Source organism: Vipera ursinii, assembly GCF_947247035.1.
Source record: "Vipera ursinii genome assembly, chromosome: 2".
Lineage (NCBI taxonomy): Eukaryota > Metazoa > Chordata > Lepidosauria > Squamata > Viperidae > Vipera > Vipera ursinii.
The window spans coordinates 113824282-113846553 of NC_139513.1; the positions used below are offsets into that span (position 1 = coordinate 113824282).

The 22272-nt window shown below is 41.9% G+C and overlaps 1 protein-coding gene across 1 annotated transcript in view; it reads left to right on the forward strand.

Moving 5' to 3' along the window:
* Positions 1 to 22272, forward strand: part of LOC310636653 (heparan sulfate glucosamine 3-O-sulfotransferase 3A1-like) — a gene marked incomplete at both ends in the record, with an annotated part of 113147 nt that overhangs the window by 90232 nt on the left and 643 nt on the right. The gene's annotated exons all lie outside the window — the stretch shown is intronic.

Consider the following 22272-nt stretch of genomic DNA (forward strand, 5'->3'; position numbering starts at 1 on the left):
TTCTTCCAGCAATCTTAATTCCAACTTTTGACTCCTCTAGCCCTGCCTTTCTCATGATGTGCTCTGCATATAAGTTAAATAGGCAAGGCGGCAGTATACAGCCTTGCCGGAAACCTTTCCCAATTTGGAACCAATCAGTGGTTCCGTGTCCAGTTCTCACTGTTGCTTCTTGGCCTGCATATAGGTTTCTCAAGAGACAAATAAGATGTTCTGGTACTCCCATCTCTTTAAGAACTTGCCACAGTTTGTTATGATCCACACAATCAAAGGCTTTAGCATAGTCAATGAAGCAGAAGTAGATGTTTTTCTGGAACTCTCTAGCTTTCTCCATGATCCAGCGTATGTTAGCTATTTGATCTCTAGTTCCTCTGCCTCTTCGAAATCCTGCCTGTACTTCTGGTAGTTCTCGATCCACATACTGCTGGAGTCTAGCTTGTAGGATTTTAAGCATAACTTTACTAGCATGAGAAATGAGTGCAATGGTGCGATAGTTTGAACATTCTTTGGCACTGCCTTTCTTTGGAATTGGAATGTAAACTGATCTTTTCCAATCCTGTGGCCACTGTTGAGTTTTCCAAATTTGCTGGCAAATTGAGTGTAGCACTTTTACTGCATCCTCTTTTAAGATTTTGAATAGCTCAGCTGGAATACTGTCACCTCCACTAGCTTTGTTGTTGCTCAGCTTTTCTAAGGCCCACTTCACTTCACATTCTAGGATGTCTGGCTCGAGGTCAGTGACCACCTCATTGTGATTATCAGGGACGTTAAGCTCATTCTTGTATAGTTCTTCTGTGTAATTTTGCCATCTCTTCTTAATCTCTTCTGCCTCTGTTAGGTCCCTGCCATTTTGGTCCTTTATCATGCCCATTTTTGCATTGAACGTTCCCTTCATCTCTCCAATTTTCTTGAAAAGATCTCTGGTCCTCCCTATTCTATTGTTTTCTTCTATTTCTTTGCACTGTTCATTTAAGAAGGCATTCTTATCTCTTCTAGCTATTCTCTGGAATTCTGCATTCAATTGGGCGTATCTTTCTTTTTCTCCCTTGCCTTTTGCTTCCCTCCTTTCCTCAGCTATTTGCAAAGCTTCCTCAGACAGCCATTTTGCTTTCTTGCATTTCTTTTTCTTTGGGATGGTTTTGGTTGCTACCTCTTGTACAATGTTGCGAACCTCTGTCCATAGTTCTTCAGGCACCCTGTCTATCAGATCTAATTCCTTAAATCTATTTGTCACCTCTACTGTATATTCAACGGGGATATGATTTAATTCATACCTGACTGGCCTGGTGCTTTTCCCTACTTTATTCAGTTTAAGCCTAAACTTTGCAAGAAGAAGCTCATGGTCTGAGCCACAGTCAGCTCCTGGTCTTGTTTTTACTGACTGTATAGAGCTTCTCCATCTTTGGCTGCAGAGCATATAGTCAATCTGATTTCTGTGTTGACCGTCTGGTGATGTCCATGTGTAGAGCTGTCTCTTGGGTTGTTGGAAAAAAGTGTTTGCTATGACCATCGTATTCTCTTGACAAAATTCTATCAGCCTGTGCCCTGCTTCATTTTGTACTCCAAGGCCAAACTTGTCTGTTATTCCAGTTATCTTTTGGCTTCCTACTTTAGCATTCCAATCCCCCATGATGATAAGGACATCATTTTTTGGTGTTAGTTCTATAAGGTGCTGTAGGGCTTCATAGAACCGGTCAATTTCATCCTCTTCAGCACCGGTGGTTGGGGCATAGACTTGGACTACTGTGATATTGAATGGTTTGCCTTGGATTCGAACTGAGATCATTCTGTCATTTTGAGGATTGTATCCCAGTATTGCTTTTCCTACTCTTTTATTGACTATGAAGGCTACTCCATTTCTTCTGAGGGATTCTTGCCCGCAGTAGTATACCTGATGGTCATCTGAATTAAATTCACCCATTCCTGTCCATTTTAGTTCGCTGATACCTAAGATGTCGATGTTCAGTCTTGTCATCTCTTGTTTGACCACGTCCAGCTTGCCTTGATTCATGGATCTTACATTCCAGGTTCCTATGGAGAAAAAATCTTTACAGCATCGGACTTAAATTAGGCCGGCTTTTGAAGATGGCGGACGTGTCAGGCTGAGCTCCGTGAGCTCCGGCTATGGGGGCGTCCTTTTGGAGTCCCTCAGGGGGTCTTTTTGGGCCCGCTGAGTAGGGGATGTGGATTTTGATCCACGAAATGAATTACGAGGCAAATGAGGAGGCAGTTCGGCTGTTGGCCTGTTCCATCTGCGCGTCGCTTTTCCCTCGCCTGTTTGTCTCCCGCGGCGTTGCTGGGTTCGGCTTTTTCGGCTAGCCGGTCCCTGCTGCCCTGGTGTCTCCGGACCTCTCCTAGGAGGCTGCGGTCGGCAGCGGGGGCGTTTACATCTGTCCTGGGCTGCCTGGGCTGTCGGGTCGGCGCTGCTGCTTCGGACGACTTTCGGCCGTTTTCGGCGGCGTTCTCGGCGTCCCTGGAGCTCGCGGCGTCTTCAGAGCCCCAGCTGATCGGCGCTTCCGTGAGAGGGGAGGAGAGCCTGTATGAGAAGCTTGCAGATTATTCTGGCGGCAGCGGCAGCGGCAGCAGCAGCAGTGGCAATGGCGGCGGCGGCGGTGGAGACATTTTATTGTTGGACCTGCTTGTGCTGTTTGTTGGCGGCTGCGGCGTCTTCGGGCCGTTTGGCGGCGGAGAAGACAGCTGCTTGTTATTTTACTGATAGGGCTGCCCTTTGTGCGGGTTCTGAGTTATTGCTGACGATGGAAGTGGCGATGGCGGCGGCGTCCTCGGGCTGCTTTGGGCGGTGGAGAGGACGACCATGGCGACAGCGATTCGTTGGTTTTTGGCTGCTTGAGATGATGGCAGCAGCAACGACTTTTGTGACAACGATGGCGATACAACGGACTGCCAACTTATTTATTCACTTATTTATTATCTTATTTATTAACTTTCCATTTGCCTCCTTCTTTCCCCTTTGGACTGGGACGGACCTGGGTACAGGCCACAGTGGGAGAGTGGCCTGTTTTACATCGGCAGCCCCATAGAGGTGGGAGCTCTGTGGGTGCTGCCCCACCCAGGGTGGGCATTTTGGACCATCCCCGGAGGCAGACTCGCGTCCCGTTGTGAGAGGACGGGTTGTGGTATGCCTCTGGGAGCATCCAATCAAGTGGCAGTGGTTGGTGGATGGCCCAAATGTCCCACTCCTTTCCTTTGATCCTCCTGTTGGTTTCAATCATTGGACTGCCCTCTCTGGACTTGCTGACTGGATGCATCAATATTCCGACACGGACTTGCTCGCCCTCAGGGGTGCCCCCCTCTCCTGGGTGCGTCCCGCCTTCTTTTCTTTCCCTAATCTCGATGAGGGGCCCAATTGTTGGGACCCTGAGAGATGGCCGGGAAAGGCCAGGGGCTCTCGATATAAACCTAATAAGAGGCCCCTGGTTAATTTTTTAGCTAAATTTTTTAGGGGGTTGGGGAGGGGGGTGGGGGGTAGTGGTTGTCTGGCGGTGGGGGGTAGCCAAACAACTTTGTTGCAGGCCAGGCCTGGGTCTGACGGCGTTCGGGGGGAGCGGGTTGTGGTTACATCTGGGGCTCTTGAGCGGGTCGTGGGACTACCAATTCCCACGACGGGGAAAGGCAGCAGGCGGATAGACAGGGGGCCATATCGTTACCGGGAGGGCCGTCTCCGCTGTCTTCAAGCGGTGAGGCGCTCCGACCCTCTGGTTCTTCCCCGAGGTCCCGGGAGCGGGGATGTGCAGCCTCCTGAGCTCCGGCTGGTGTACCTGAATGCCAGGTCCGTGGTTAATAAAGCTCCCCTCGTTAGGGATTTAGTTGAGGGTGAGCATGCGGACCTGGCTTGCATCACGGAGACTTGGTTGGGCCCAGAGGGTGGGGTCCCTTTGGTTGACCTCTGCCCACCAGGTTTCCGGGTGCTACACCGGCCACGAGCTCAAGGTAGGGGTGGGGGAGTGGCGGTTACCATTAGGGAGACCTTATGTCCGCGGGAGGCCACCGTTTCTCAGATAGTCGGGTGTGAGTCTCTCTTCATGAGATTTGGTCCTGGGGCGCAGTTGGGCTTGCTGCTGGTGTACATTTCGCCTAGTCTCACAGCGGCAGCCCTGCCCGAGCTGCTCGATATCCTCTCGGGTTTGGTGGTTGAGTTTCCCAAACTTATAGTTTTGGGAGACTTCAATCTACCATCCCTGGGAGGTTCATCTGAGCTAGCTCGGGAGTTCATGGCTTCCATGGCGGCCATGGACCTGACGCAAGTAATTTCAGAGCCAACTCATGAGGGAGGCCACACCCTTGACCTGATTTTTTTATCTAGACGGTGGTTGGATGATCTAGGTGGGGGCTCTCCATTTATTATGCCCCTGTCATGGACCGATCATCATCTCCTGCGGCTGGTCTTCCGCTTTGCCACCCCCCGCCGTGGGGGTACGGAGCCAATTAGATGGTACCGCCCCAGACGCTTAATGGATCCTGATAGATTCCAAGCGGCGCTGGGGTCCCCACCTGCCTCCACTGCTCACAGCTCGGCTGATGCCTTAGTGGAAGCCTGGGGAAGGGCAGCCACTGAGGCACTTGACCGGGTTGTACCCTTGCGGCCCCTGACCCGGCGCAGATCCCAGCGAGCTCCATGGTTTTCCGCGGAGCTCCGGGAGATGAAGCGCCGGAAACGGGGCCTAGAGAGCTGCTGGAGGTCTAGCCGATCCGAACCCGACCGGTTGCGGTTAAGAACCTATATTAGGTCTTATCTCGCAGCGATGAGGGTGGCGAGGTGTAATTACTTCTCCACCCTCATCGCGTCCGCAGATAATCGCCCGGCCGCCTTGTTTAGGGTGACTCGCTCACTTCTCAATCAGGAGGTGAGGGAGGATCCCTTGCAAGGTCGTGCCGAGGAATTTAGTCATCATCTGTCGGATAAAATCGCTCGGATTCGGACCGGTTTGGACTCCAGCTGGGCAGAGTCAGGCGATCAGGACACGGGCGGTCTTGTCAATGTTATCTGGGAAGAGTTTGATTCTGTGACCCCTGATGAAGTGGACAGGATTATGGGGAGGCTGAGCTCCTCCACATGTTTGTTGGACCCGTGCCCTTCCTGGCTGGTTTATGCAGCTAGGGAGAGGACACGAGGCTGGCTCCAGGCGGTTATATCTGCTTCTTTGAGTGAGGGTTATTTCCCCACCGTCTTGAAGGAGGCGGTGGTGAGACCTCTCCTCAAGAAGCCTGCCCTGGACCCAGCCGTTTTGAACAACTTTCGTCCAGTCTCCAACCTTCGCTTTCTTGCGAAGGTTGTTGAGAGAGTGGTGGCGCATCAGCTCCCTCTGGTCCTGGATGAAGCGGATTATCTGGACCCCTACCAATCGGGTTTCAGGCCCGGGTACAGCACGGAGACGGCATTGGTCGCTCTGGTGAATGATCTCTGGAGGGCGCGGGATAGGGGACATTCCTCTGTCCTAGTCCTATTAGACCTCTCAGCGGCTTTCAATACCATCGACCATGGTATCTTGCTGCGGCGTCTCAGGGGATTGGGAGTGGGAGGCACGGTTCTTCAGTGGTTCTCCTCCTATCTCCTGGGACGCTCGGAGTCGGTGTTGGCAGGGGGGCAGAGATCGGCCCCTAGGTCTCTCGTTTGTGGAGTTCCTCAGGGGTCGGTTCTCTCGCCTCTCCTGTTCAACATCTATATGAAACCGCTGGGTGAGATCATTCGTGGTTTTGGAGTTGGGTATCATCAGTATGCCGATGATACCCAACTTTTCTTTTCGACCCCAAACCACCCCAGTGATGCCCTCGCCGTGATGTCCCGTTGCCTGGAGGCGGTTCGGGTCTGGATGGGGAGGAACAGACTTCAGCTCAACCCTGACAAGACTGAGTGGCTGTGCATTCCGGCATCCCGGGACATTCCAAATGTTCCATCTCTTTCTATGGGGGGTGAGCTCTTACCCCCCGTGGATAGGGCTCGCAACTTGGGAGTCCTTCTAGATTCACGGCTTACTTTGGAAGAGCATATAGTGGCCGTGACTAGGGGGGCTTTCGCCCAGGTTCGCCTGGTGCGCCAGTTGCGGCCCTATCTGAACCGGGATGCCCTGTGTACAGTCACTCATGCGCTCGTGACCTCTCGCCTTGACTACTGTAATGCTCTCTACATGGGGCTTCCCTTGAAGACCACTCGGAGGCTCCAACTGGTACAGAATGCGGCCGCGAGAGTTGTCTTGGGAGTTTCCCGGTACTCCCATGTTACACCTTTGCTCCGCGAGCTGCATTGGTTACCAGTTGTCTTTCGGGTGAGGTTCAAGGTGTTGGTTACGATCTTTAAGGCCCTACATGGCATGGGTCCGGGTTACCTCAGGGACCACCTGCTGCCGGCATCGACTCCCCTCCGCCCTGTGCGTTCCCACAGAGAGGGCCTCCTCAGGGTGCCGCCAGTCAGGGAATGTCGACTGGTGGCCCCCAGGGGGAGGGCCTTCTCTGTGGGGGCTCCGGCTTTATGGAATCAATTGCCGGTGGAGCTCCGGATGGCACCAGACCTTCGAACTTTCCGTCGGGGCCTGAAGACCCATCTGTTCGAATTAGCTGGTCTGGCCTGATGGGGGATTATGGGCTTTTAATTGTTTTTAATCTGTACTTCTGTTTTTAATTGGGCATGGATTTAATTCTTTTTAATTTTTGTATAGTGTTTCTTATGTATGCCCTGTGAACCGCCCTGAGTCCCACCAAGGAGAAGGGCGGTATATAAATCAAATAAACTATAACTATAACTAACTATAACTTTCCTTTCACCACCAGACATATCCACAGCTGAGCGTCCTTTCGGCTTTGGCCCAGTCGCTTCATTCTTTCTGGCGCTACTAGTACTTGCCCTCTGCTCTTCCCCAGTAGCATATTGGATGTCTTCTGACCTGAGGGGCTCATCTTCCAGCGTCATATTGTTTTGTCTTTTGGTACTGTCCATAGGGTTTTCATGGCAAAGATACTGGAGTGGGTTGCCATTTCCTTCTCCAGTGGATCACGTTTTGTCAGAACTCTCTGCCATGACCTGTCCGTCTTGGGTGGCCCTGCACGGCATAGCTCATAGCTTCATTGAATTACGCAAGCCCCTTCGCCACAACAAGGCATTAATCCATGAAGGGGCTCAGGAATGTAGTGTAGCTCAATTCTGCTGTCCTCCTCATATTCCAGAGATCCATTTGCAAAGTGGGTCTTATGAGTCTATGGATGTCCAGTCTGATCAAGGGTGAATAAGTAAGGAGAGGTGGTTTTTCGTTACATGCTGTTCCATGTTTTTGGTTACATACTATTCCATCACCTTGATACGCTAGAACATTGGGCTCAGTTTCTATCTTTGATCATGACTTTTGTACCTTCTCCAGAAGAGAGGGATTATTTTACCCATTCTTGACTCTCTTTCTTCAGAGATTGAGGGGACAGATGCAGATAACCCAGAGAAACATTTACAGATAAATAATGTTGAGAACTTGTGTCTTGTGATAGCCTTACTGCATAATTTCCTTGCTTGCCATCCTAGGCGTCCAATTCATCCTTCTGAACTTTCTTTGTGAAGGGAAGATGCATTAGGAAAGCTTTTCATTTTGCTTCACTACAGGTGATATTCTAGAATTGTAGAGACTGTGCATTCTAAAGATTGGTTTCTTTCTGCACGTGAATAAGAATTTCTGCTGTTCTAGGCAATGGGCAAAACTGTCCATACATTCCAGTATTGTGCAACAGGTTTGCTTCTGTTGCACTGAGTATGCTAATCAGAGATCTCTAGCAGCTCATAGCACCCTTTCTTCTTCCTTTTCCAGCCTGCCTGCATAGCTTTGCCTCTACCTTATTTTGTAATTTAAAAAGGGCTTAGAATAAGCATCAGGTTACTTATTGGTGAGGTAAAAGGAGAAGCAAGATCGCAGAGTAGAAAAAGGGAGTGCTTCTGTGATAAGATGCAGCTTGACAGACAGAGCATAGAAACAGATGCCACAAGCTACAGATGTAATGGGATATATAAATATTGAGACCTGCTTAAATAAATGGAGGCATCCTCTCCCATAAAAATATCTGCTACAGCCTCAACCACATCAGTGGATTTTCAGCATCAGTGGTTAGATCTGTTTGATTTTAGAATCTGAAAAAGATGTTTTGCTTAGGGATTTTAATCAGTCAAGTTTTATTTTCCAGAACAAGTATTTGAGATACTCATTCAAGTCTGTGTGACTGAACAGAAAATCACGATGAAGCTATACAGGCAGTCCACCCTATGCTCCCTCTGATGTCTCTCAAGGGAAACAAAAATATCTTCCTTTCTCTGTTACATCTTTACCAAAAGAATGTTAACCACATGGCTCCAGGAGCTGTGTCACTATAATGGGCGCCAAGGTTGGAAAATAACACCTCCAAATGTCTTATTTCTCATTTTCTTCAGATTGCCAGCCAAAAAAACCTGTGTGATGTAAAAAAAAGATCTGAATTGGACTCCAGCTAGCTGTCCACAGGAGAGAAGACTAGAGTCACACTTCTTATTTGTCTTAAGTTTTGTTAGAATATTTGACTACTGTTTGTTCAAATAAGATTTTCATGTGTTAGTAAGCATGTTCACATTTCTGCAAGTCATGGAATAATGGGAAGTTGCAAAAAGGCAGATTCCCACTGAATATTGAGGGTGGGAAGCCCACTTCCATTGCTATTTTCTGAAACAGGGTAATGTGGCCGCACATAACTGTCTTCCTTGGGCATTTAGGGCTAGGCTGAACCATTTGCCTTTCAACAGCAGATTTCTAAGGAAAATAAAAATTTCCTTCTGAAGTGACCATTCAGATACTTGATGCCACCCTATTGTTCCACTTTCAGAAGAAAATTTTACTCTTTCTACTAAAGTAGAATTTGTCTAAATACTACAAGAAGGTACTTTAATATGACGGAGGAGTTTCCTCAGAACTAAAGGCTAACACAGCACCAAAAAGCAATGATGATTCCTAAGGTAACACTACTCATGTTTACCCCGGAGTAAAGTATTTATTTTATTTATTTAAAATATTTATATAGCCACCTATCCTCTAATCACCTCTGGACAGCTGTATCAATATTTTAAATAAATAAAAAAGTTAATAAATTAGGAGTAAGTCCTATTGAATTAGGCAGTGCATATTTCTGAGTAGAGAAGTAGATGGATTACTACTGTTAGAATACAGTTCAATGTAGCTATCTGTAAAACATTTCTTCTTGTTGCCTGATTTTTTTTCTTTTTGGCAGAACATTGAGCAGTCGGTTCAGGCAAACCCTTCCATTTTTAAATAATAGCAAGGACATTATTTTTTCTGACAGGCATAGTTGATGTGACGTAAAGACTGATTCTGATTCAGCTAAGCATGTGTGCTCAAAACCTTGAACAAACACAAAGATAGTTTCATTAGAAAAGAGGGGAAAGCATTACTCACTGATATGTCAAGAATAAATTGGGCACTTCACTGCAATTATGTTTTTCATTCAGAAAAAAAACAACTTAAATTGCTTTCTTCCCAACATTTTGCACTATTCTTAAATTCACTCGATGCCCTCAAATAGATGTTTTATTGGCAAAATAGAGATGAGAGGGATAAAGCTGGATTTGATTATCACTCTTTCTTCCCATTTAAGCTAACAAGCTACCATGATCGCTCATCAAACTGTCCCAAGACATTTGAAGCCAACCCATAAGCATCCTCACTTTTGCCAAACTCAGATTACTGAAAACATGCCAAGGTCATCATGAACCAATCAATGTTTCTTTCAGCTAATAAATTGGAGACACAAGGAATGGCATTCAATCAGTGCCCTCTCCCCTGAGTATCAGAGGTGTCAGCCTGGCAAACTCATTGTCTCACTTCTACTCCACACAAAATGGAAAGAAACAAAAAATTACTAACACCCAGACTCATCCAGACTAAACCTATTCATGTTGTGGTCATTTGTCTGATTGCCTTCTAATAACAAGCCACCAAATCACAGGAACTGAGACTGAGCAACTCCTCAAGGTGAGAGTCCTGAAACTGCAAAGACACATTTATTATTATTATTATTATTATTATTATTATTATTATTATTATTATTATTATTATTATTATTATTATTAATAATAATAATAATAATAATAATAATAATAATAATAATAATAATAATAATAATAATAATAATAATAGTTTCCATCCATTGCTTCTTGTCCTGCTTTCAGGTGCTTTGGAGAATAGCTTGACTCCCTCTTCTTTGTGGCAGCCCCTGAGATATTGGAACACTGCTATCATGTCACCCCTCACCCTTCTCTTTGTTTAACTACACATACCCAATTCCAGCAACCGTTCCCTATATGTTTTAGCCTCCAGTCCCCCAGTCATCTTTGTTGCTCTTCTCCGTACCCTTTCTAGAGTCTCAACATCTTTTTTACACCGTGGTAACCAAAACTGGATGCAGTATTCCAGTTGTGGCCTTACCAAAGCATTGTAAAGTGGTATTAGTACTTCACTTGATCTTGATTCTATCCCTCTGTTAATGCAGCCTAGCACTGTGTTGGCTTTTTTGGCAGCTGCAGCACACTGCTGGCTCATATTGAAGTGATTGTCCACTAGGACTCCAAGATTGCATTTACCTGTCCCAGAGAACAATGATAGGACCACGTGTTGACATGTTTGCAACTTGGCACTTTTCTCAGTATCTGCAAGCATGGCTGCATCTTGCAACAATTGGGAGGTGCTTAGGAGAAAAGAGAGATACATTCCATACAAATAGGACACTGAAGCTCAGAAGGTAGGTTGACTTCAGCTTAGGAGCTGGGGTGAGGAAAACACTCTCATTAGTTGGAATTCAGATTGACCTCAAGTTCCACAGAACTGCAGTATTGGCATTGCTCAAATAAATCTTAGTGGAGCGAAGAAAACTACTAGGCTTTATGTGATCAAGGGAGCTTCGGAGCCAGTTTCAGACTTCAAGCAGATTCCTTACGCTGCGCAGTTTTATTGCTGATAATAAATAAAAGATTGAGCTAAAGACTTGCTGACAATAGGTAAATCTTATAAGATGCCTTGCATAAAAGAGGCAAGTACATAAGGTGGCAGTTTATTCATTTCTTTAAAAAAATGGGGCCAAGACTTGCATTTTTCTTTTTATGGTTCTTTAAATTTAAGTCAGAGTTGAATGGGACAAATAGGATTTTTTTTGTTTGTTTAGGAGAATGTCCTAGAGCAGCCTTTCAAATAAACAACATCTTCCTGTAGCTTAGGACAGATGCCATCATCTGTTTCACTTTACACAATTTCTTGTATGAGCCCATTTCTTAGTATCATTCATTAGTTTATGTAGTTGGTGTAAGACGAGGCAAGCATCATGGTGGCTTCCAGAAGTTTTAGATCAAGCTCCTCCTTCCCCAAGGATGCTGGACTCTCTATCCCACAGCAAAGATTATTGGGGAAAGGGGAGAATTATACAAAGAATGTCAAAATCTCTCCCAACCTGCACACATTTCAAAATATAGACCAACTCCCCATTTTTCTGCAATAGCCATATTGGCTAGGAAATTTTAGAAGTTGAAATCCATGCACAGAAGTGTAGCCAGGTTGGAGAAGACTATATTAAATGATGTCTACCCATGGTCCATTTTGCACTTCTAGCAATCATTCTGAAAAATTAGTTCAAATCAATTCTTTATTCTGATCTTTGACAAACTATTTTGAATAATAGGAGTCCCTCTGCACACCTTTACCCCTGCATTTTGTTGTTGTTGTTGTTGTTGTTTTGTTATTCAGTGCCCCCTGGAAGAACTCTAATGGAATGCCAACTGAATCCATGCCAGTCACTGGAACTAACACAGGGACCAGTTTGCAAATACAAATGTAAATTCAAGCCCTTGTTTGCATTTTACTCTGACCTGAGGGGGAAAAAAATGCTGTTAAAGAACTACTGTTAAACAGTACCCAGCAAGTGAGAGATCTAAATGGATTACAAAGTCGCTCAATATGTGAAACCTCCCTGACTAAAAAACCACAGGCATTTTGTGGAGTTGCGAGGAAGCCTAAAGAAACAGGCAGAATTCATGACCTGCAACTTCTTCCAGGGGATGGAAAAACACTGGAGTGACTTCTTGCTTGTTGGATGCTCCAGCAAAGACATCCACATTGACCTTAATAGGGGAGGAGATATATGAACAAAGAGGTCAGAGGGAGTCATTTCTGCATTAAGGCAGTGTTCTTGTGTACACCCTTCCATTTTATTTCTGCCATTTTCTTTCAGGGTAAACATGGGGCAACTCCAGATATAAATGCTTTCTTTTTACAGCCCTGTTTGCAAAATTGGATATGACTTTTGAAATCAATGCTTCGCAAAGCAGAGATTCGGTTTTCCAAAGAAGCAGTGATATTTAATTTTACTTGTTCGGCGTGCGACAGTTGATTGCATCAAAACAATTTCCAAACAGTTCATTCACTACCTCACTCAATCCCCCACCCCCCAGAGAGATTTATTGGAATCACCAACCTCTGTTTTTAATGGTTGGTTTCATACTGCTTCTTGAAGTGTTGAATAGATTAAGATTGGGCACTAATTTCCCTCAGTCATCATTTTAAGGCACTGTTCCTGTGCACACACTCCCATTATATTTCTTCTGGAACTTTCAGCAAAATGTGCTTAGAATGTCATAGTGGATTGTGGCCATTGACAACAGATGTGGTCAGTTCCTACAGGGTGGCAAACTGACTTTAGTGAGACTTAAAAGCTAACTATGTTGTCATAAGAAACCTTTTCCTGGAGACAATTTCCTGATTTAGGTCTTATTGCTTTTGGAACTTTGACTTTGGGCTAGATCCTTGCTGTGCATTTTGGGATTCATCATAGCAATTGCCACATTTGCCCCAGCCTAGCCAAAAATTATCATATCAAGTTCTGTTTCTTTTCCCAAATAGAATGATGGTTGTCTTAATGCACAGTAGACTGTTTGTATGAAATTTTCAAACAGGAAGACACAATGTCATTAAATACCAGAGGTGAAAAGGCTGCAAAATTTATTATACAGAAAAGGACTTTCACACCGCTCCCAATTAATCCCAAATCTTATGGAATGGAAACATTTTTTCTTTCATAAATTGTTTGAGTGCAGATACGGATCTGGTTCAAGTTTATTCTGGAAAGCAAATGGTGCCTTTCAAAAAGAACAATTGGCTGGTTATTCTAGGCTTCATCTAAATCCCTCTCAAAGTATTTCCTTTTTTCCTTCTCTTTTTTATTTGTGAATATTTTTATTTTGCTTTTACTGTCAATCAACTTACCAGCTGCCAGTGTTGGAAAAAGGTTCATGAATACATGAATACTAATACTTAATAACAAATTAATACCAATATTGCTAATTATAATTAATAGAGCAAATATGTAGTAAGTAACAGATTGTAGTTGGAATGTTTCCTAATATTAGTTGGCATACTCAGGAAACTCTGGATCAGGGTTATAATTGTAAATTCCATAACTTAGGTTTGTTTACTTTGATTCAGAAATTTCCCTGTGGAGGGAAAGTGCCTTTTTTAAAATGATCCTTTAAAATAATGATTTGGGATTCATCTGAAGAGGATCCTTGCTTGCTAATAAGACCAATGCTAGGATACCATTGCCTTGGCATTGCCTTCCTGATTTTTTTTCCAATTAGTTTTATTAAATGTTACAGTTGTACAGATCAAATGTAGTACAAGCTTCAACAAATATAAAATAGAAAGGAAAAAATATAGTGCAGAATAGAAAAAAGAAAGAAAAAGAACAATGTAAATGAAAAAATAGAGAAGAACAGAAAAGATTACAATATAACAAAAAATAAATATTACCCCTTCATCTCAAAAGGAATTCTCAGATCCTTAAACCCATATCACTCAGTCTGGCATGATAAAGAAAATGTCAATTTCATGATTGTAGAATAAAGTTAACTATTTTAACCCTGATCAAATAAACCCACTTTATATTCCCTTTTTTTGTTTTTACAATTTTGATCTTTAATCTATTCAAATAATGTCCTAAATCTTTATGTCTATTCTTTTCACTAAGTCTTTCAAAACTTTAACAGATGTCCTTTGTTTACCATTACAGGAAAATTATCCAAGTCACTTCCTTTTAATTATTAAAATATCAGCCTGTTTCATTTGTATATCCAGTATTTCATTTATTTTCCCAGATTATTCTTGTAGCCTATCATTTTAAACCCAGGTCTAAATCTTTTTCCATCTTATCCATTAGAACCTGTTCCTCTCCTGCAATATCATTTACACAGAGTCATTCTATGATGGGAGATATTCTTGAAATTAACATCTGAGGTCATTGTTTATACTTATACATAAATACACAATTTAGTACATTTGATGTTAAGATAGTTTGCTCCAAGTCAATTTAACAAGTCAAATAGGTGCTCTTTTTCTTTAATTCTAATCTTTACTCCCTTTTATCTCCCTCTTGTCCATCTTTAAAATCCCATCTCTTTTTTTTCTTAAAAATAAAAAGACAGCCATTTTCCCATGGGAAGAATTTATTCCATTAATTTGAAATCCCATTTCAAGTCAATCTACATCCTTAGTACATTTATAACTTTTCAAAAAATAACACACTAATTACCCTTTTTGTTGTTTATTACCCAACTTTGCTATATCCTTTAAGTTACACTTAAAAATTCTTTTGTTAAGGATTGAAGGAGACTCACCCAGTGAATGCCATCAGCCTTGTCATTCCAAAGGTTGCTAATGTTTAAAACCAATAAAAAAGTCATTCAAAAAGTAATTAAGAAATGAGGCCTAGCCACCCTTTATGTCCACACAACCCACATTACTATTCTAAGCATACATGAAATTCCTCAGCCCCAGCCACCCAATTTACCAGCCAACCATAAAACTGTCAATTCTTGTAGTCTGTTCATGAGGAGAGCTGTTTGGAATACCTGTGGGCAATCCCACAATCTCTCCTTTGTCTGGAGAGATTTTGACATCCAGGATCTGTCCTCTGGTCAGTGTTCTCCCCTATAATAATGTCCCTGCTTTTTTATGGGTATCTAGCTCACCATGTCCTTATAGGTAGTCTGAGAGCCCTTCCCTTTTTTCTTAATGATGTCATAAGTTGTAGTGACCATAATAACTGTAGGCTGACCCAATATGGATTTCTTCATTTCAAAGGTTTTCCACCCAAATGTCTGTAGAGTACAGTAAAAAGCAAGATGGAGACTGCAATGGTTTAATAGAAGCTTCAGTAGTCTTTTTCATCTGTGTGTTTGTGTGGCACATGAAAAAACAGATAGAACTTTCATTTCACCAATGCATTTGTGAACTTGACTTTCTTTTTTAATCATACACTTTAAACATCCCTGCTTCCCTGAGACCTCAAATCTTGTTTCATTTGCCTTGTTACAGTCAATTCAATGCATGGAATAAGTAGTATGCAAGGCATGCAAGACTATCCAGGTTGCATGATTTATCTTCTGATTTTCCTGGGTTTTCCTTAATAATGTTGTTGCACCATTAGCCCCTTCCAAAAGGGAGGTAACAGGAATACAAGTGTGGCCTTGGTAAGGCCACACTTGGAATACTGCATCCAGTTTTGGTCACCACAATGTAAAAAAGATGTTGAGACTCTAGAAAGAGTACAGAGAAGAGCAACAAAGATGATTCGGGGACTGGAGGCTAAAACATATAAAGAATAGTTGCTGGAATTGGGTATGTCTAGTTTAATGAAGAGAAGGACAAGGGGCAACATGATAGAAGTGTTCTAAAGAGCCTTGGTGGAGCAGTGGGCTAATGCCTCCCTAAGTAACACCAGCTGCCTGCAATTAGTGCAGGTTCGCATCCCACCAGGCTCAAGGTTGACTCAGCCTTCCATCCTTCTGAGGTAGGTAAAATGAGGACCCAGATTGTTGGGGGCAATAAGCTGACTTTGTAATAATGCCGCTTGGGGGGGGCAAAAGCCCTAATAAGCAGGCATATACATAGAATGAAGGCTATTGCTAAGCACATTGATTTGTGCTTAGATTGCAAGCCGCCCTGAGTCTTCGGAGAAGGGCAGGATATAAATGGGATTAAAAATAAATAAATAAAATAATAATATCTCAGGGGTTGCCATGAAGAAGAGGGAGTCAAGCTATTCTCCAAAGCAGGACAAGAAGCAACAGATGGAAACTAATCAAAAACAGAAGCAACCTAGAACTAAGGATAAATTTCCTGACAGAACAATTAACCAGTGGAACAACCTGTCTCCAGAAGCTATGAATGTTCCAGCACTGGAAGTTTTTAAAAGGACACTGGATAGCCATTTGTCTGAAATAGTATAGGCATGGGTGTCAAAGTTGCGACATCACGTGACGTGTCATGACTTTTTTCCCATTGCTGGCAATGGGGTGGGCATGGTTTTGGCCTATGGGCCAGCAGTTTGACACCCCTGGTATAGGGTTTCCTGCCTGAGCAGGGGGTTGGACTAGATGGCCTCCTAGGTCCCTTCCAACTTTTTTTTATTTATTATTATTATTATTATTATTATTATTATTATTATTATTATTATTATTATTATCAAAATAAAGAGCTTACTTAGGTAGAAATAATTTGTAAAGGTGAAGGAGAAGCTCAGTGAGGTGGACATCAATGAGAAGATCTCCCCTTCTTCTATCTTGACTTGGCAGAGCCCCAATCTGATCAGTTCTTAGATTTTTTTTTCCTTATCCATGAAGTTGAAATGAGAATACAGTTTCAAATGAGATCACTGAATGAAATAATGTGACATCTGTGACATTTGTTTATGTTTAAACAAGGATAGAATTGCACTGTAATTATATATGTCTGTGGTTCTATGTGGTTTTGTCTGCATGTCTATGGAAATGCACACACACACACATGCACAGAGAAATGTAGAATTCTCTAATGCTTAGTTTATATGCAACCAGCCATCATAATATTGTGGGAGTCATCTTCAGATATTTGCCCAGACAGCCATCTGTCTGTCTATTTAGCAACTGAAAATTCCTTTGATTTCTTCTCCTAAATAGACAGTATAAACTTGGCATTGGTGTGTGTTACTTGAAATGTACAATACTCACAAATGAACAAATTCTGGAGGCAGCAAAGCCTGTAAAGTAATCACAGAGGCACCAGGAAACCATGATCCAAGGTGAATTGCTGCTTTCATCAGACCTGCCCACCTCCGCCCCCTTTTTCTTCCTTTTTAGAGTGTTGTGGACTCACACTGTTGGTGGGAACATGTTTTCATTTTATTTCCTCCTGCCCACATATGCAAAAAAACAAACAAACCCACAACCCTGATAACTCTGCATTAACAAACAGCTTTTGTATTTAACACACTGTCATCTGAACAGCAAAACATCTCCTGATAAACCACACCTAACTAACTACATGATGTCTGGCTTTGTTGCTTTCTGTAGAGTTCTGTTGTGTACACTTTCCTGGCAGAAAATGGGAGCTGGAAGAACCAAAAATATTTTTTTAGTCAAAGAATACCTAGGAATAATGTCACACATGTCATAACTCAGTCTAATAACCATACCATTCAATTGTTGCCTTGATTCTATAAAGCTGTAGCTGACTGAACTATATATGTCAAGAAAAAAGGGGCTGTGGAAGAATCTTACTTCATTGTCCTCCAGTGAGATGTATACTCTGGAAATGAACTCTCTCTGCCTTGTGGATGCCCTGCTCCTCTTTGCATTCCATAGGACAACCAAAGCCAGCCATACTAGCCCGCCAAATCCCTGGAACCTTTTAAGATGGATTACAAAGAACAATAGTCACTGCAAGTCTAAATCGCAGTGAAACTGGTATGACAAGAGAACAGATCTAAACTTTCTCACTTTCGGAATGCCATCCTCCTTTCCAGTGGACAAAAGCAAATCCAGAGCATGACCTGACACATAAAAGAAATAAAACAAACCCTTATTCTGTCACTGACTAGCTGTCTTTTCTCTAGAGGGTGGTTATAAGAAATACAAAAAGACACAGTTGTCTTCTGCAAAAAGTTTATTTTTGAAGTGTGAAGAGCTATGACAGCCCCAGGATGCCAGGTGTTACCCATATTGTGATCTGAAGGTATACCTGTTCTTAATTAGATTCTAAAATTGGATGGATGAATTTGCTTAACTTTCTTTAACAGACTTTTTTTTTGAAGTAAATTAATAAATGCATTCAAAAAAAATCTGAAATATTTTTATAAGTGCCAAGCTACCCAAAAACATTTGCAGAGTTTAGGATTTTGTATTTTGCTTTAGTTCCTTAGAGTACCTGGAAATAATTATTATGACAAATGTTTACAAACTTATTGAGGTAAATATTTCAAATTGTCTACCAGATTAATATAAATATTAAAAGATAGTTAAAATACTTATGAAACTTTGCGGAAGAAGCTGGAAAGAACCAAAATTACTAAAATAAGAGTCATTCAAAGACTGCTACATATTTTGAGTGATATATTTAAGCTTTTAAAGTTCAAAGTTCAAACAATTAAACAATTATGTATATAAATTCGCATCAGAACTCTAGAGTTTAAATTTTAGGTTTTTTTTAAACCTCGTCTTTCCACATTAATAGATATTTGGCCCCACTCATCTCCCTCATTACCAACATTTACTGCAGCTTAACATGTAGCTATCACCTACATGTTATGGATTTCTACTTTTCAATGCACCTACAGCAACCTAGTTGACATCAATTCATCCTTTTTTACATACTTTCTTACATAGCTCTTTCCTTCATAAGGAAACCTACAGCTTAATTTCCCTGAATGCATTCCTCCATCCCTCATGGCCAAGCCACCTTCATTCAGATCTATTGCCTGATACCCCCACAACTTATTTATTTTTCTTTCATTAATTTCTTGACTTTCTAACTTATTCTTATAATAATCCAGGCCACAATCTTCAGTATGATGTGGTGGATACCAGATGAGTCCATTATTATTGACTTCCAGAGAAATGTGAAAACTGAAGAATGATTGTGTTCCAGTTCATGTATTGGCTGTGACTGAAGGTGCTTCTTGAAATGTGAATTTATACACTTTCTCTGCTCCTATTTCCTATCTGGATATGAGTCAGTATAGAATGTCTTTGGATTGATAGTGACAGGCCATCTGCAGGTAGTCCATAAGTAACATCTTTTTAATCAACAGAACTGTAGAAATTAATATCTGAAAGTATGGTTTATACATGCTGTTTATTTTGCTTCTACAAATGAGATCTCAGCTCTTGGAACTTGGCAACTTGAACAGAGAACTGAGTTTCATTCTGTAGGCTGCAACTTCTACCAGACTCTCTCTCTGTGTGTGTGTGTCTGTGTCTGTGTGTCTGTGCCTGTGCCTGTGCCTGTGTGTGTGTGTGTGTTGGAGTTTACTCTGGCACATACTTAATGGCAAAAAACCAACCTCTGAGAATTATGGCTAGGTTAAGATTAAGGCAACTAAAGATCAGAATAAACAACCACTTTATGTCCATTTGTGAGTGCATTCAGAAATGGGTCTGCTGCACCAGTATGCTATGATATGGCACTCTTTGTTCAGTGTGCCCAAGGGTATCAACGGGAAAGCTAAATCTGTGCTGTTTACAAGCTTGCCTACTGCTGCTCTTTTCTTCATAAACTGAAAAAGTCTATAATTTTCCATTCAGTAAATCACCATCAGCCACTGCAAAACAACAAATAAAATCTCCCCAGCATGATAAAGGTGTAAGGTTAAGAGGAGGTACCATATTGTATGCAGCTGTGTGTATATGCTATAGCTATCTTGCTGAATGCAGGTCCTTGGGTAATACCCATTCCAGAACTAAACTACCGTATACATACTGTATGCCCTGGATAACAAATCCATAATCAATAGGGAAGATACATAAATTTGCTATTTCCATGAAGCCCATCCTTGTAGAATGAAGATGATCAAGTCATCATCAATATCTTTTAGTGCTAGTGTCAGTGCCACAAGTTCTTTGGATGTGACTGATGGACCAACTCAAGGCTTTTACTGATTCTCTTTCAGCCCTATAAAGTCATTCAGATCAGGGAATAGATTTCACAAGAAAATTAGTACTATACTTTATTGAGAAGGCCATGGTAACAAAATTTTACAAGTGATTGTATTTCCTTCTCCTTTCCTCTTTTACCCTAGGGACTCAGGAGGATAGCTAGCTTGAGTCTGTTTCTAATACTTTCTCTGTGTTTTCGGCCCAAAGCATGCTTATGCACCTGTTTAATGGATTCTAGATAGTGTTTCCAAGGTCATCTCCATGGCTTCCCACACACTCATGTAGAAGCTTCAGATGCCTGCTGGCCTCACATCTAACTATTTAAAGAACACTTAGTGCTTAATTCACGGTCAAAGTTTATACAATTATATTATATAGTGAAAGCTGTATATAATGTAATTAAGTATAAATCCATTCATTATACAAGTATTTCACTATATTGCTTGAAAGTAGCACCTGTAAGACAGACTTTTGTCAAATAGGGGATGATTTTCAGTATGGGAAACATTGGTCTAGTTTTCAATTGCAAGCATTAATATTCTAAGTTGACTCTTAAAACAGCCAAGTGAACATGGATTTTAATGCTGAATACTAAATTAATGGATACAGCCAAAAAGGTACACCTCTTTATTTTTATTTTTAATTCCATTTATATCCCGCCCTTCTCCGAAGACTCAGGGCGGCTTACAAGCTTAGCAGTAGCCTTCATTCTATGTATATGCCTGCTTATTAGGGCTTTCACACACACCCCCCAAGCGGCATTATTACAAAGTCAGCTTAATTGCCCCCAACAATCTGGGTCCTCATTTTACCTACCTCGGAAGGATGGAAGGCTGAGTCAACCTTGAGCCTGGTGGGACTTGAACCTGCACTAATTGCAGGCAGCTGGTGTTACTTAGGGAGGCATTAGCCCACTGCTCCACCAAGGCTCTTTTTAACTCCTCTTTAACTCCTCTTTAGAGGAGTTGTCTTCCTTAAATAAGTAATTAAGCCAATGCATCCTCCACTGGCCTACAAACATTATAACAACAAACATCCATTTATTTGGGCAAATGGCATTTCAAAATTGCTCTGGCCAAAATATTTCTGTAGCCCTGATAGTTTGCAATGGCATTTTTCCCCCAGTTAAATCCAGATGCCACTAGTCCATGCAGTCTTATGTTTATGAAAGATGCCTAGGTCATTAGTCAATCTCTCCAGGGTTGTGGCACAACACTCCTAGTGGCTCCCAAAAATATACAATCAGTGGTTTCAGTCTGCCAACAAACTGAATATTCAAACTGGAAAAGGTCATTGTGCTGCCAAAATGCCAGCTCAAAGGTTCAATTTTCCAAGTAAATCCACTCATGAACATAACCATACTTTGGCATTACTTGGTAAATGGTTGTTATTCATAAGAGTACATAATGTTCGACGTGCCTGTATCTGATCTTACTGTCAATTTTTCTGGGGAAATCTAATTTGGAGGAGCTAAATTATCATGGACCTTTTTTTGGTGAGCTTTATTTTTAATAGGTGACAGTTGTAGATCTTTCTCTTAAACAAATGGTCCTGCCAATGCTTAGCCTCATGACTTAGGAAATCAAAGCTGATTTGATGAGATAAAGGCATTGCCTACATAATTATATATTAGATTGAAGTAGTTTTGAAATGTGCTGGGACCTTTTGATAAAGTGCTATATAACTGAGTGGTAAATATAGGAAAATAATAGCTCACAAGACTCTTGAGCTAGAATAATTTTCATATGCACTTTTCTCCAAAGATCATTTAAATGTTTTAAAACTCCTTCCTCCTGGTCTCCCAAATTTTTAAACTAGCCAATGTGATGTAGAAGTGACTAGAGTGCTGAATTTGGATGTAATTCTCAATTTCCCATTCAATTAGAGAAGTCATTCAGTGTTTCTGATCCTGGCCTAATCTACGTAGATGCCAATTGGTCTGCCATTTACCAATATTTCCATGTTACAGAACAAATGGGAATTCTAGTAAATGGAGTTCCAACTTTCCATGAATTATTTGGTCTGATACAATATTTGTTGATAAGATATTGTATCACTCACTAACTTTGCTTGATCTCAAAAATCTAAGTGGAATCAAACCTTAGAGACCATCCGAATGTACAACTTTAAGAGTTGATCTCAACACAAAAGACATCTTATTCATTAAAAATAAAAAACCCTGGTGCTCAAATGTTTAGAATTTTTCCCCATAACTGAAATCCCATATATGAGTTCCATTATTTTCTATGATTGAGCTGAAGATAGGCAAGTACAAATATGCAGCTCTGCAA